This window comes from Oryzias melastigma, linkage group LG1 (genome assembly GCF_002922805.2).
Source record: "Oryzias melastigma strain HK-1 linkage group LG1, ASM292280v2, whole genome shotgun sequence".
Classification (NCBI taxonomy): domain Eukaryota; kingdom Metazoa; phylum Chordata; class Actinopteri; order Beloniformes; family Adrianichthyidae; genus Oryzias; species Oryzias melastigma.
Window position 1 is genome coordinate 160,997 of NC_050512.1, and position 8,250 is coordinate 169,246.

An 8,250-nucleotide genomic window follows, 5' to 3' on the forward strand; every position below is an offset into this window, starting at 1 on the left:
TGCTTGAAAGCACTGAAAGGGCTACGGGGCAACTGGTGAAAAAACATCAATGTTGGAGCAATTCTGAGAAAATGGAAGAAGCTAAACATGACTGTCAATCTGGCTCCGACTGGAGCTCCATGACAGATCTCAATAATCCTAAGGAAGGTGAGGACTCGGCCCAGAACTACACAGGGGGAGGGTCGATGACCTGAAAAGAGCTGGGACCGCCGTTTCCATGGTTACTGTCGGTGGTACACTAAGACGTCATGGTTTGAAATCATGTATGGCACAGAAGGTTCTCCTGGTTAAACCAGCACATGTCCAGCCCTGTATTGTTTGACCATTTGGACTTTCCAGAGGAATCATGAGAGAAAGTCACCAGACCAAAATAGAACTTTTTGGTATTAATTCCACTCGCCGATTTAAATATATTAACAAAAACCACACAATGTGATTTCCATAGTTTGAGATCATGTCTCTCACAGTGGACATGCACATAGGATTAATACTTCAGAGCCCTCCATCATTTGGAATTGGGAAAACATGCAAAATATCGAGGGACCGCTCGATGCAGATTGAAGTCTAGAAGTTAGCGGCCAGTTGAGCAAACAAGACCACAGGAAAAAGCAAGGTCATCCGACAGAAATGAAGATGATGTTTAAAGCACGTGTCAAAGTCAAGGCCGGGGGCCGGATCCGGCCCTCCAGGTAATTCTATCCGGCCCTCCTGATCATTTTATTTTATTGTTATTAATGACCCAGTGTTATCTTGTACTTTTTTCTAACTTGTATAATTTTGACAAAATGTATTTTTATGGAGAGTGAAATATTTAAAGTTATTTGTGGTTTAAGTTGATTTATTCTGGAATAATATTCCTGCCTTTTTATTATTCATAATTATGTTGAAAAGTTACCATTTTAAAGTTTTAAAAATTGAGTTTTAGAGTGTCCAATAAATGTTTGTCCTGTTTGGCCCACTACCTAAAGTGTGTGCTGGGCCCCTTGTGTGGTTGAGTTTGACACCCCTGATGTAAAGGAAGATAGAGGATGTCTATGCTCTCTGTTTGCAATGGAAACAGTTTGACAGTGAGTAGCTGGAGGAATGGGTGAGTATAATCCCTGCTGCCATATTTATTGTGCATCTGCAAGCCTGTAGGAATCAGTACATGCCACGACTGCAGAACTTTTACTGGTCATTTTACTGCTGTGAGCTCTGCGATCCTCTGGGTTCCTTTTCAAAGAATTGCTCAACTCAAATCTCTGTGTTACCGTAACTATTCGCTCAACTAAGTAAGTAAGTAAATCTTTATTTATATAGCACTCTTCAAAGAGGACCACTCACAGAGTGCTTCACAAAAGATAAAATACAGGACATATCAATGAAAACAGTACATATGAACAATACTGTAAAAAGATAAAATACTGATAGCAGACAAAAACTCAAACTAATATAATTAGCTGTTCACTGAAATGCAACGTTTTACACTTTACCACTGCAAGTAGAGGTCTGTATTGACAAGAGTCTGGCGATACAATACATGAGATATAATGATAAGCATGTAGTGATAGGATAAATATCCTGAAATATTCCAAGACAGTACTAGAAACAATATTTCACTATGTTTAAAGAGTATGACTGAGAAAAAAACTTGATCTGAATGTTTAGAGGTTCAGTGTGGTGTGCTGCAAACTAGCAGTCGGGGTTTAGGTGGAAAACAAAAGTAAAACTGACTACATATTTGCTTGTAATTAATTAATTAATTAATTGATTATCATCTTGGCAACATTTTAAGCGATGACAGCATCACCAACTGAAGTATCTCGATACTTCACTGAATCGATGTTTCCTTCAAAGGGTTGCATATCTGCAGACTGGTGCTTTTCTCCAATACAGGATCAGTTAGAATGATATAATTGTGGAAAGATCGTAGCGTTGCGGTAGTTTAAAGAGCATGTGTTATTTCTTGTTGCCAACGGCAACTGCAGTAAAGGAATAAGTTATCTGTACATGAACTGCACCTGAGGATCTCTGCCTGTTTTATCTGTGGAGCATTCAGGTTTAGCAATTTCCTACTTACCTCATCTGGTGTTGTTCTTGTTTGGTTGTCTGCATTTACCTTTTTCAAATACACACCTGCAGTTCTGAGGTCTTCCACTGTCTGCCAAAGGACAGACTTTAAAGTTCTCTTACTGCTTATAAAGTCTTCAATGGCCCAGTTTGAACCCATCAGACATCCAAACTAATCTGGATCTCTCCTCAGTTCCTACAATCAAACATGGAGAAGCTGCATTTAGCTTCTATGCTCCATAGATCTGGAACCGACTTCCAGAAAGCCTTAGATCAGCTGAAACACTCAAGTTTATTCAAACTCACATGTTCTCATCTGCATTTGACTGATTTGTATTCAGAAGTTTTCATTTGCTCTGTAAATTCAATTCTTTTAAACTTCCTTTCAGGTTTTATTTTAATGATCACTCCTTTGGGTTTCTTTCATTCTTTCATGTAAAGAACTTTAAATTGTCTTTGCGGACAAAATGTGCTATGGAAAGTAATTAGTCATGTCTCAAGCGTAAGAAACTCATTCTGTTGGCATTCATTACATTTCCTTTCATTGTTTTGAATCACTTTCTATTGAACTGGAGTTCCACCGTAGTGTGCATGAACTCTTTGTAGGGAAACAGGCAAATGCTAACACCTACTGCTGTCTCTCACTGCAGTGCTCCTGCTGGTGTCTATTAATCATGTACATTCTATCATGAACTAACAATAACAATATAAATCCTTTGAATCCTTTGAATGAACTAAAGACTGAAACCATTCAGGGGAAAACTCACAAGCGTTAATGAATCTGCACCATAAGGCTGCTGAGCTGGAGTTCAGCAAAGAAACTTTTTATGTTTTTAATTTGCAACATTTCATATTTGTTAACCTTCAATTAACCTTTATAATGTCCCTGTTCTTCCAAACTCTCCACAGCAAAACTATAAAGGCTCATAATAATGCTCCTGTACGCACCTGCTGTCATTCTAAATCCTTCAAATCCTACACCAACAACAGGTTGAATCGGTTTGCATGATTGTAGATTACTATTTGTAAAAGGAAGACTATGTTAAACTGTTTGGATCAGTTATTCTAGTTTGTTATTGCAGACAGGGATCACATTTTTAATTATAGACAGATGTCATAGTCCACAGTTTTCTGAGTGAGGCCACAGAACAGGTTAAACAAAACTTGAATCTGTTATTAAATAAACTTTAGCAGAACTAAAAGAATCTCAATGTAAAAACTCAACACAGGAGATATGACAGGCTAAAGATCTGACAAGGACTAAATCAAAAACCACAATATTTTAGTTGAATGTGGGAATAATTATGGAACAGGAAACAGCTGTGATGATGAACCCAGATTGAAAGTAAGGGTCTGAGCAGAAACAGAGGAAGAAAACTAAACAAGATCACTTAAAGACACAAAGATGTGACTAAAGTTAAACAAACCAACCTCAGACACCCTCACACTTTTAGTTTCTGTTGCAGAGGTGAGACCACACAACATTTTCTCTTTCATGAAAAAAATGTCTTTATGAGTAACCCTGTGACGTTCAAAAAACACAAACAAACCAAGTATAACGTGTTTTGATCAAATCTCTGAGACATTCTGAGCAGCAGCTGCTTGTGTCAGAACCATCTGTCTGTGTTGGGCTCCAGTGTAGCGATGACCAGGAAACCCTGGTTTAATTCAGTGTTCAAACTTTATGAAAAAACTTCTGGTGAGGAATCTACGACATCTTGGGATAGATCCTGAACATATCCGAGAATGGTGCTGGCAGACGGAGATATTGGGAAGACGGCTGGAGAGAAGGAGCAGACTATTTCCTAGGGAGAAAGAGAGTGACGGATCGGGAGAACTGGTTTGAAAATGGATTATGATCATATACATGGATATAGTTTACTTAGAAAACCTTAAGAAAAGCATGGTACGGCCTCTCTCAAATTAACATTTTTTTAAACATAAATATTTGGATTATCCTAGATATAACTTGGTTTTTGGAAGATTATTGCTGCGTCCCTCACTATTTCCTCACTACTCCCTAATTTAGGGTCACCAATGAACCTGTGAAGCATGTTTTTGGATGGTGGGAGGAAGCTGGAGTACCTGTACCCTTTTTATGATTCATAATTATGACAACAAGTTGCAGTTTTGGGCTGCACGGTGGCGCAGTGGTTAGCGCTCTTGCCTCACAGCAAGAAGGCCCCGGTTCGACTCCCGGCTGGGACCTTTCTGTGTGGAGTTTGCATGTTCTCCCTGTGCATGCATGGGTTTTCACCGGGAACTCCGGCTTCCTCCCACCGTCCAAAAACATGCTTCATAGGTTCATTGGTGACTCTGAATTGCCCCTAGGTGTGAATGTGAGAGTGGATGTGTGTGTGATTGAGGCCCTGAGACAGACTGGAGACCTGTCCAGGGTGTACCCCGCCTTTGCCCGTCAGCAGCCGGGTTAGGCTATGGCACCCCCGCGACCCCGAAAGGGACACAGCGGTCAAGAAAATGGATGGATGGAAGTTGCAGTTTTAAAATTTTAAAATTTGTCATTGTGCTATCTTTTTGGACTACTTTGGTTTTTGTTAAGATTATTTAGACTATTTTGGAGTTTAGCTAATATTTCAGCTACATGGTGGCTGTTTTAGCCAATTTACTGATAATTTATTTTTTTAAGTTTTTTTGGCTGTTTTGGACTTAGGATAATATATACATGTTAGCTGTTTGGGCTAATCTAATGTTTAGTTTTAGTTTTCAGCTTCTGCGAATTTAACTATCAATTTAAGCATCTTCATCTCGCAACGTTTACATCTTCAGCGTCCAAATTCAGCTCACAGCATTCACACTAGATTTATCGCAGGTAATGCTATTGATGTAGTTCATAATTATGTTAAAAATGTTTAATTATGTTTTAACGTTTTAAAAATGTAGTTTTAGAGTTTTCAATAAATGTTATTCCTGTTCGGCCCGCGACCTAAAGTGTGTTTTGGATTTTGCACCCCTGTGTGATTGAGTTTGCTTTACGGTGTCCATTGTCAGACATTAATGGATGAGACAGAGGCATTGTCCGTTCATTTCTGACCTTGTTGAGCATTAATTAATGTGCAATTTTCAGGTTGTGGTGAATGTTCCTAAAAGTCTGGAAAAAAGATGAAACACCTAAACTGTTGTAGATGACAAAGCAGATGACAAAGCAGCTCATGACATGGAGAGAGGCTGTGTTTTAGAGTAAACAAAACATACCAAAAACAAGCAGGGAACAGGACAGAACAACAAAAATAGCAAAGAATCAAATGACCTGATTCTAATCTCAGTGTGCCAGACAGGGAGTCTGTTTACCTGCACAATGTTTACAAGAAAACCTGGAATCCCCCTCTGAACAACAAAAGGTGGACGTGTCCATGTGCGAGTGAACTGGAGGCAGCAGCTCAACAGTCCTCTGACTCGGGTCTAACTCCGTTAGGTGTAACCAGCTTTGTTTGGAGCTGTGCCTCCCGCACTCTCCCCGCTCCCCTCCCTCTGCCGAGCTTGCAAGGTCCACAGAGACCCGGGCCTTCCGAGCGGGAGCGCAGCCTGACCTCTGGCACTCTGTGAGGAAACAATGGCGACGCGCCTCAGGGTGACAGCGGGAGACAGGAACAGGCACAAACACAGGAACCGTCTATTCTGCCACCGAGACAAACCTGCTGAGGCCTGAGAATGCAGAGGAGGAACCGTCTCTGGCTGTCCTCTTCGATACGCTGTAAAATGACTAAAAAGTGATGCACTTGTTGATTGTATGCTGTTATTAGCCTGTGGTCCCAACGGGAGAAATCACAAGCGCCACAAAGTCTTATGGAACAGGACAGGAATATTCTTGGATACAATAATGGCACCTTTAAGATCATGTTCAGCTCGTGTGGCTTTCAAAAGATTTTTTCCCAAGTGCTGCACTGGCATGCAGCAAATACAGAAACCCGAACCAACGCCGGTTACAGGAGTGCAGAATGTTATTTAGAGCTAAAATCCCTAAGACACATTAAATAATGAAAGGTATGTTAATATTCCAAACATACAAGGTAAAAGTTGCGATTAGAAAGACGTATCCTAAAAATAGGAAAAGACTGATCTAAAGAAGAACATCAGTATGAAGCAGTAAACGGATCTGTCATTGTAAATCTAGAAACAAGGAGTTCCACCACCAATCAAAAAGACAAACATGAGCTAAAAAAGCTAACCGTTAGAGAGAATTATTACAAATAAAATCTTTTACAAAGAATTTCTTTTTTTTTTGCTATTCTCGATGAGCCGCTGTTCTCCTTCAGAATCGACTGAAATTATTGTGTTACCAGCTGAAAAGTTACAGTATGTTAAGTATTTTGTGTTTAAGCGACGCCTCAGGTGTTAAAGGGTTAATACATCCTCATAAAATATAAAACTAGTACTTAGTCTTAGAACTTTAATCTTGTGTTTCCAAAATATTGACAATAGAGGCCAGTCTATAACTTGCCAGAATTTACTGAAATTTAAAATAAGGTTCTTCAAATTCAACAAAAAGTTTCAGTGAAATGTGAGTTTTTGAGCCTTGAATCAAGTTTTTCTATTGTCTAGAGTTTGGAACAAAATAATTTGCATTCATTTCAATAAATACTCATTATTTCTAGATCCTAGCCCCTAATGAGACTGAACATTCTGGACTGTTCTGATTTAGAGAAAAGCTTAACGTCTGGTTCACATCACTTCCACTCGGCACCCTTTGTTGATCTATGGCGTGGCTCATTTCAGGCGCAGAGCTCCGCGGAAGGCTCGTGGAAGGCTCGCGTGAGCTGCGACCGATACACGTTAATTCTGGCAGGAAGTTACATCAAGATACATGAGAAAATCAGGTTTATTTTAAAAATTGTGCAATTGTTCACAATGAAACACAACAATTAACAAATGCAATCGTGTTTTTGTATCTAAACAGACTGTAGAGATGAAAATAAAAATATAATCAGAACACACTCTTCTCTCTGTGTGTCTCAACAACGGATACATTAAAGTAGTGTACATTTACCAACTACTTGCTTCTTCTTAGCAGAAACATGGGGTCATATTTTTAGGTCATTAAGTTACCCATGATGGTAAACCAAAACAAATCTCCAGCAGAATGGCCTGTCGACCGTCAAGGGAAAATGTGCATCTGGAGTGAATTGCAGGAGAGAGTGGATGCTGCGCGCACTCCGCTCCACGGCATTTCCGCATCCAGTGTGAACCTAGCGTTAGATAGGTGTAGCAAAGAGAAGTTAAAACACAGAAACCCTGGTAAAATATCTGGATCGAGTAAAAACAAGGTTTGAAATCTTTGTGAGGATCAAATAAATTGCTTTGAAGATGCTGGTAGATACATACAGTACAGTTTGTCAGAATTCTGTTAATTCAATGTAAACATTTTTATTTTCATCAGGTTAAAAGTGGAATGTTTATAAAGCTTTAGGCTGATAGTGGGACAAAACTAACCTGTCAGATCAGAGTGCATATGAGACTTCTACAGCCTGTGGACACACTGGTCTTCCTGCTGGAATGAGGAGCAGAAAATACACACTATCACACAACACACTTGTGTGTGTTTTCAGACGCAAATACCTGAAAATATTCATAGCAGAAATAATGGTGTTAGGCTCCAGTTGTTGGTTGAAACAGAGAACAGACTGTGCTGAAGAGATTGGCCCGGAGTTTGGAATGAAACAAGATTTTATCTTTCTCCTCAAAAACACTTCAGATTGCTGCAATCAACTGAGTTTTTCTTGACTTGGTCAATGGAAATTTTTGTGAACGGGCACTGCATTTGAGTTCTAGAAGATTTGTTGAGTAATTCTGCAGCTTTCGTTGGAGTTGTGAACTCGTACAGGCTGCTGTTCAAAAGCTGTTGAGTCCCTGAAAGACTGGTTCTGTTTTCTCATAGCAAATATTCAGTTCTGTCAGGGGACTCCAGAATGATAAATATCAGGTCAATTTTTGAGTAAATATTACGCACGTCTCAATTTAAGAAATTTCATGACATGAAACCATTGTTTGACTGCATAACGAGGTGTTGTAGAAGTACTCCTCACATTGATGAAGTTCTTCACAAAAGTTACATGATTTCAAGCACGAGTGTGCCAATTCACTTGTTAATAGCCTCAATGATTGGTGAATGAAATATCTTTCTTAAAAAACCAAAAGCATGAGCTTGCAAATTACAGGTAATAGATGTGTTTTGATCCATCTGGT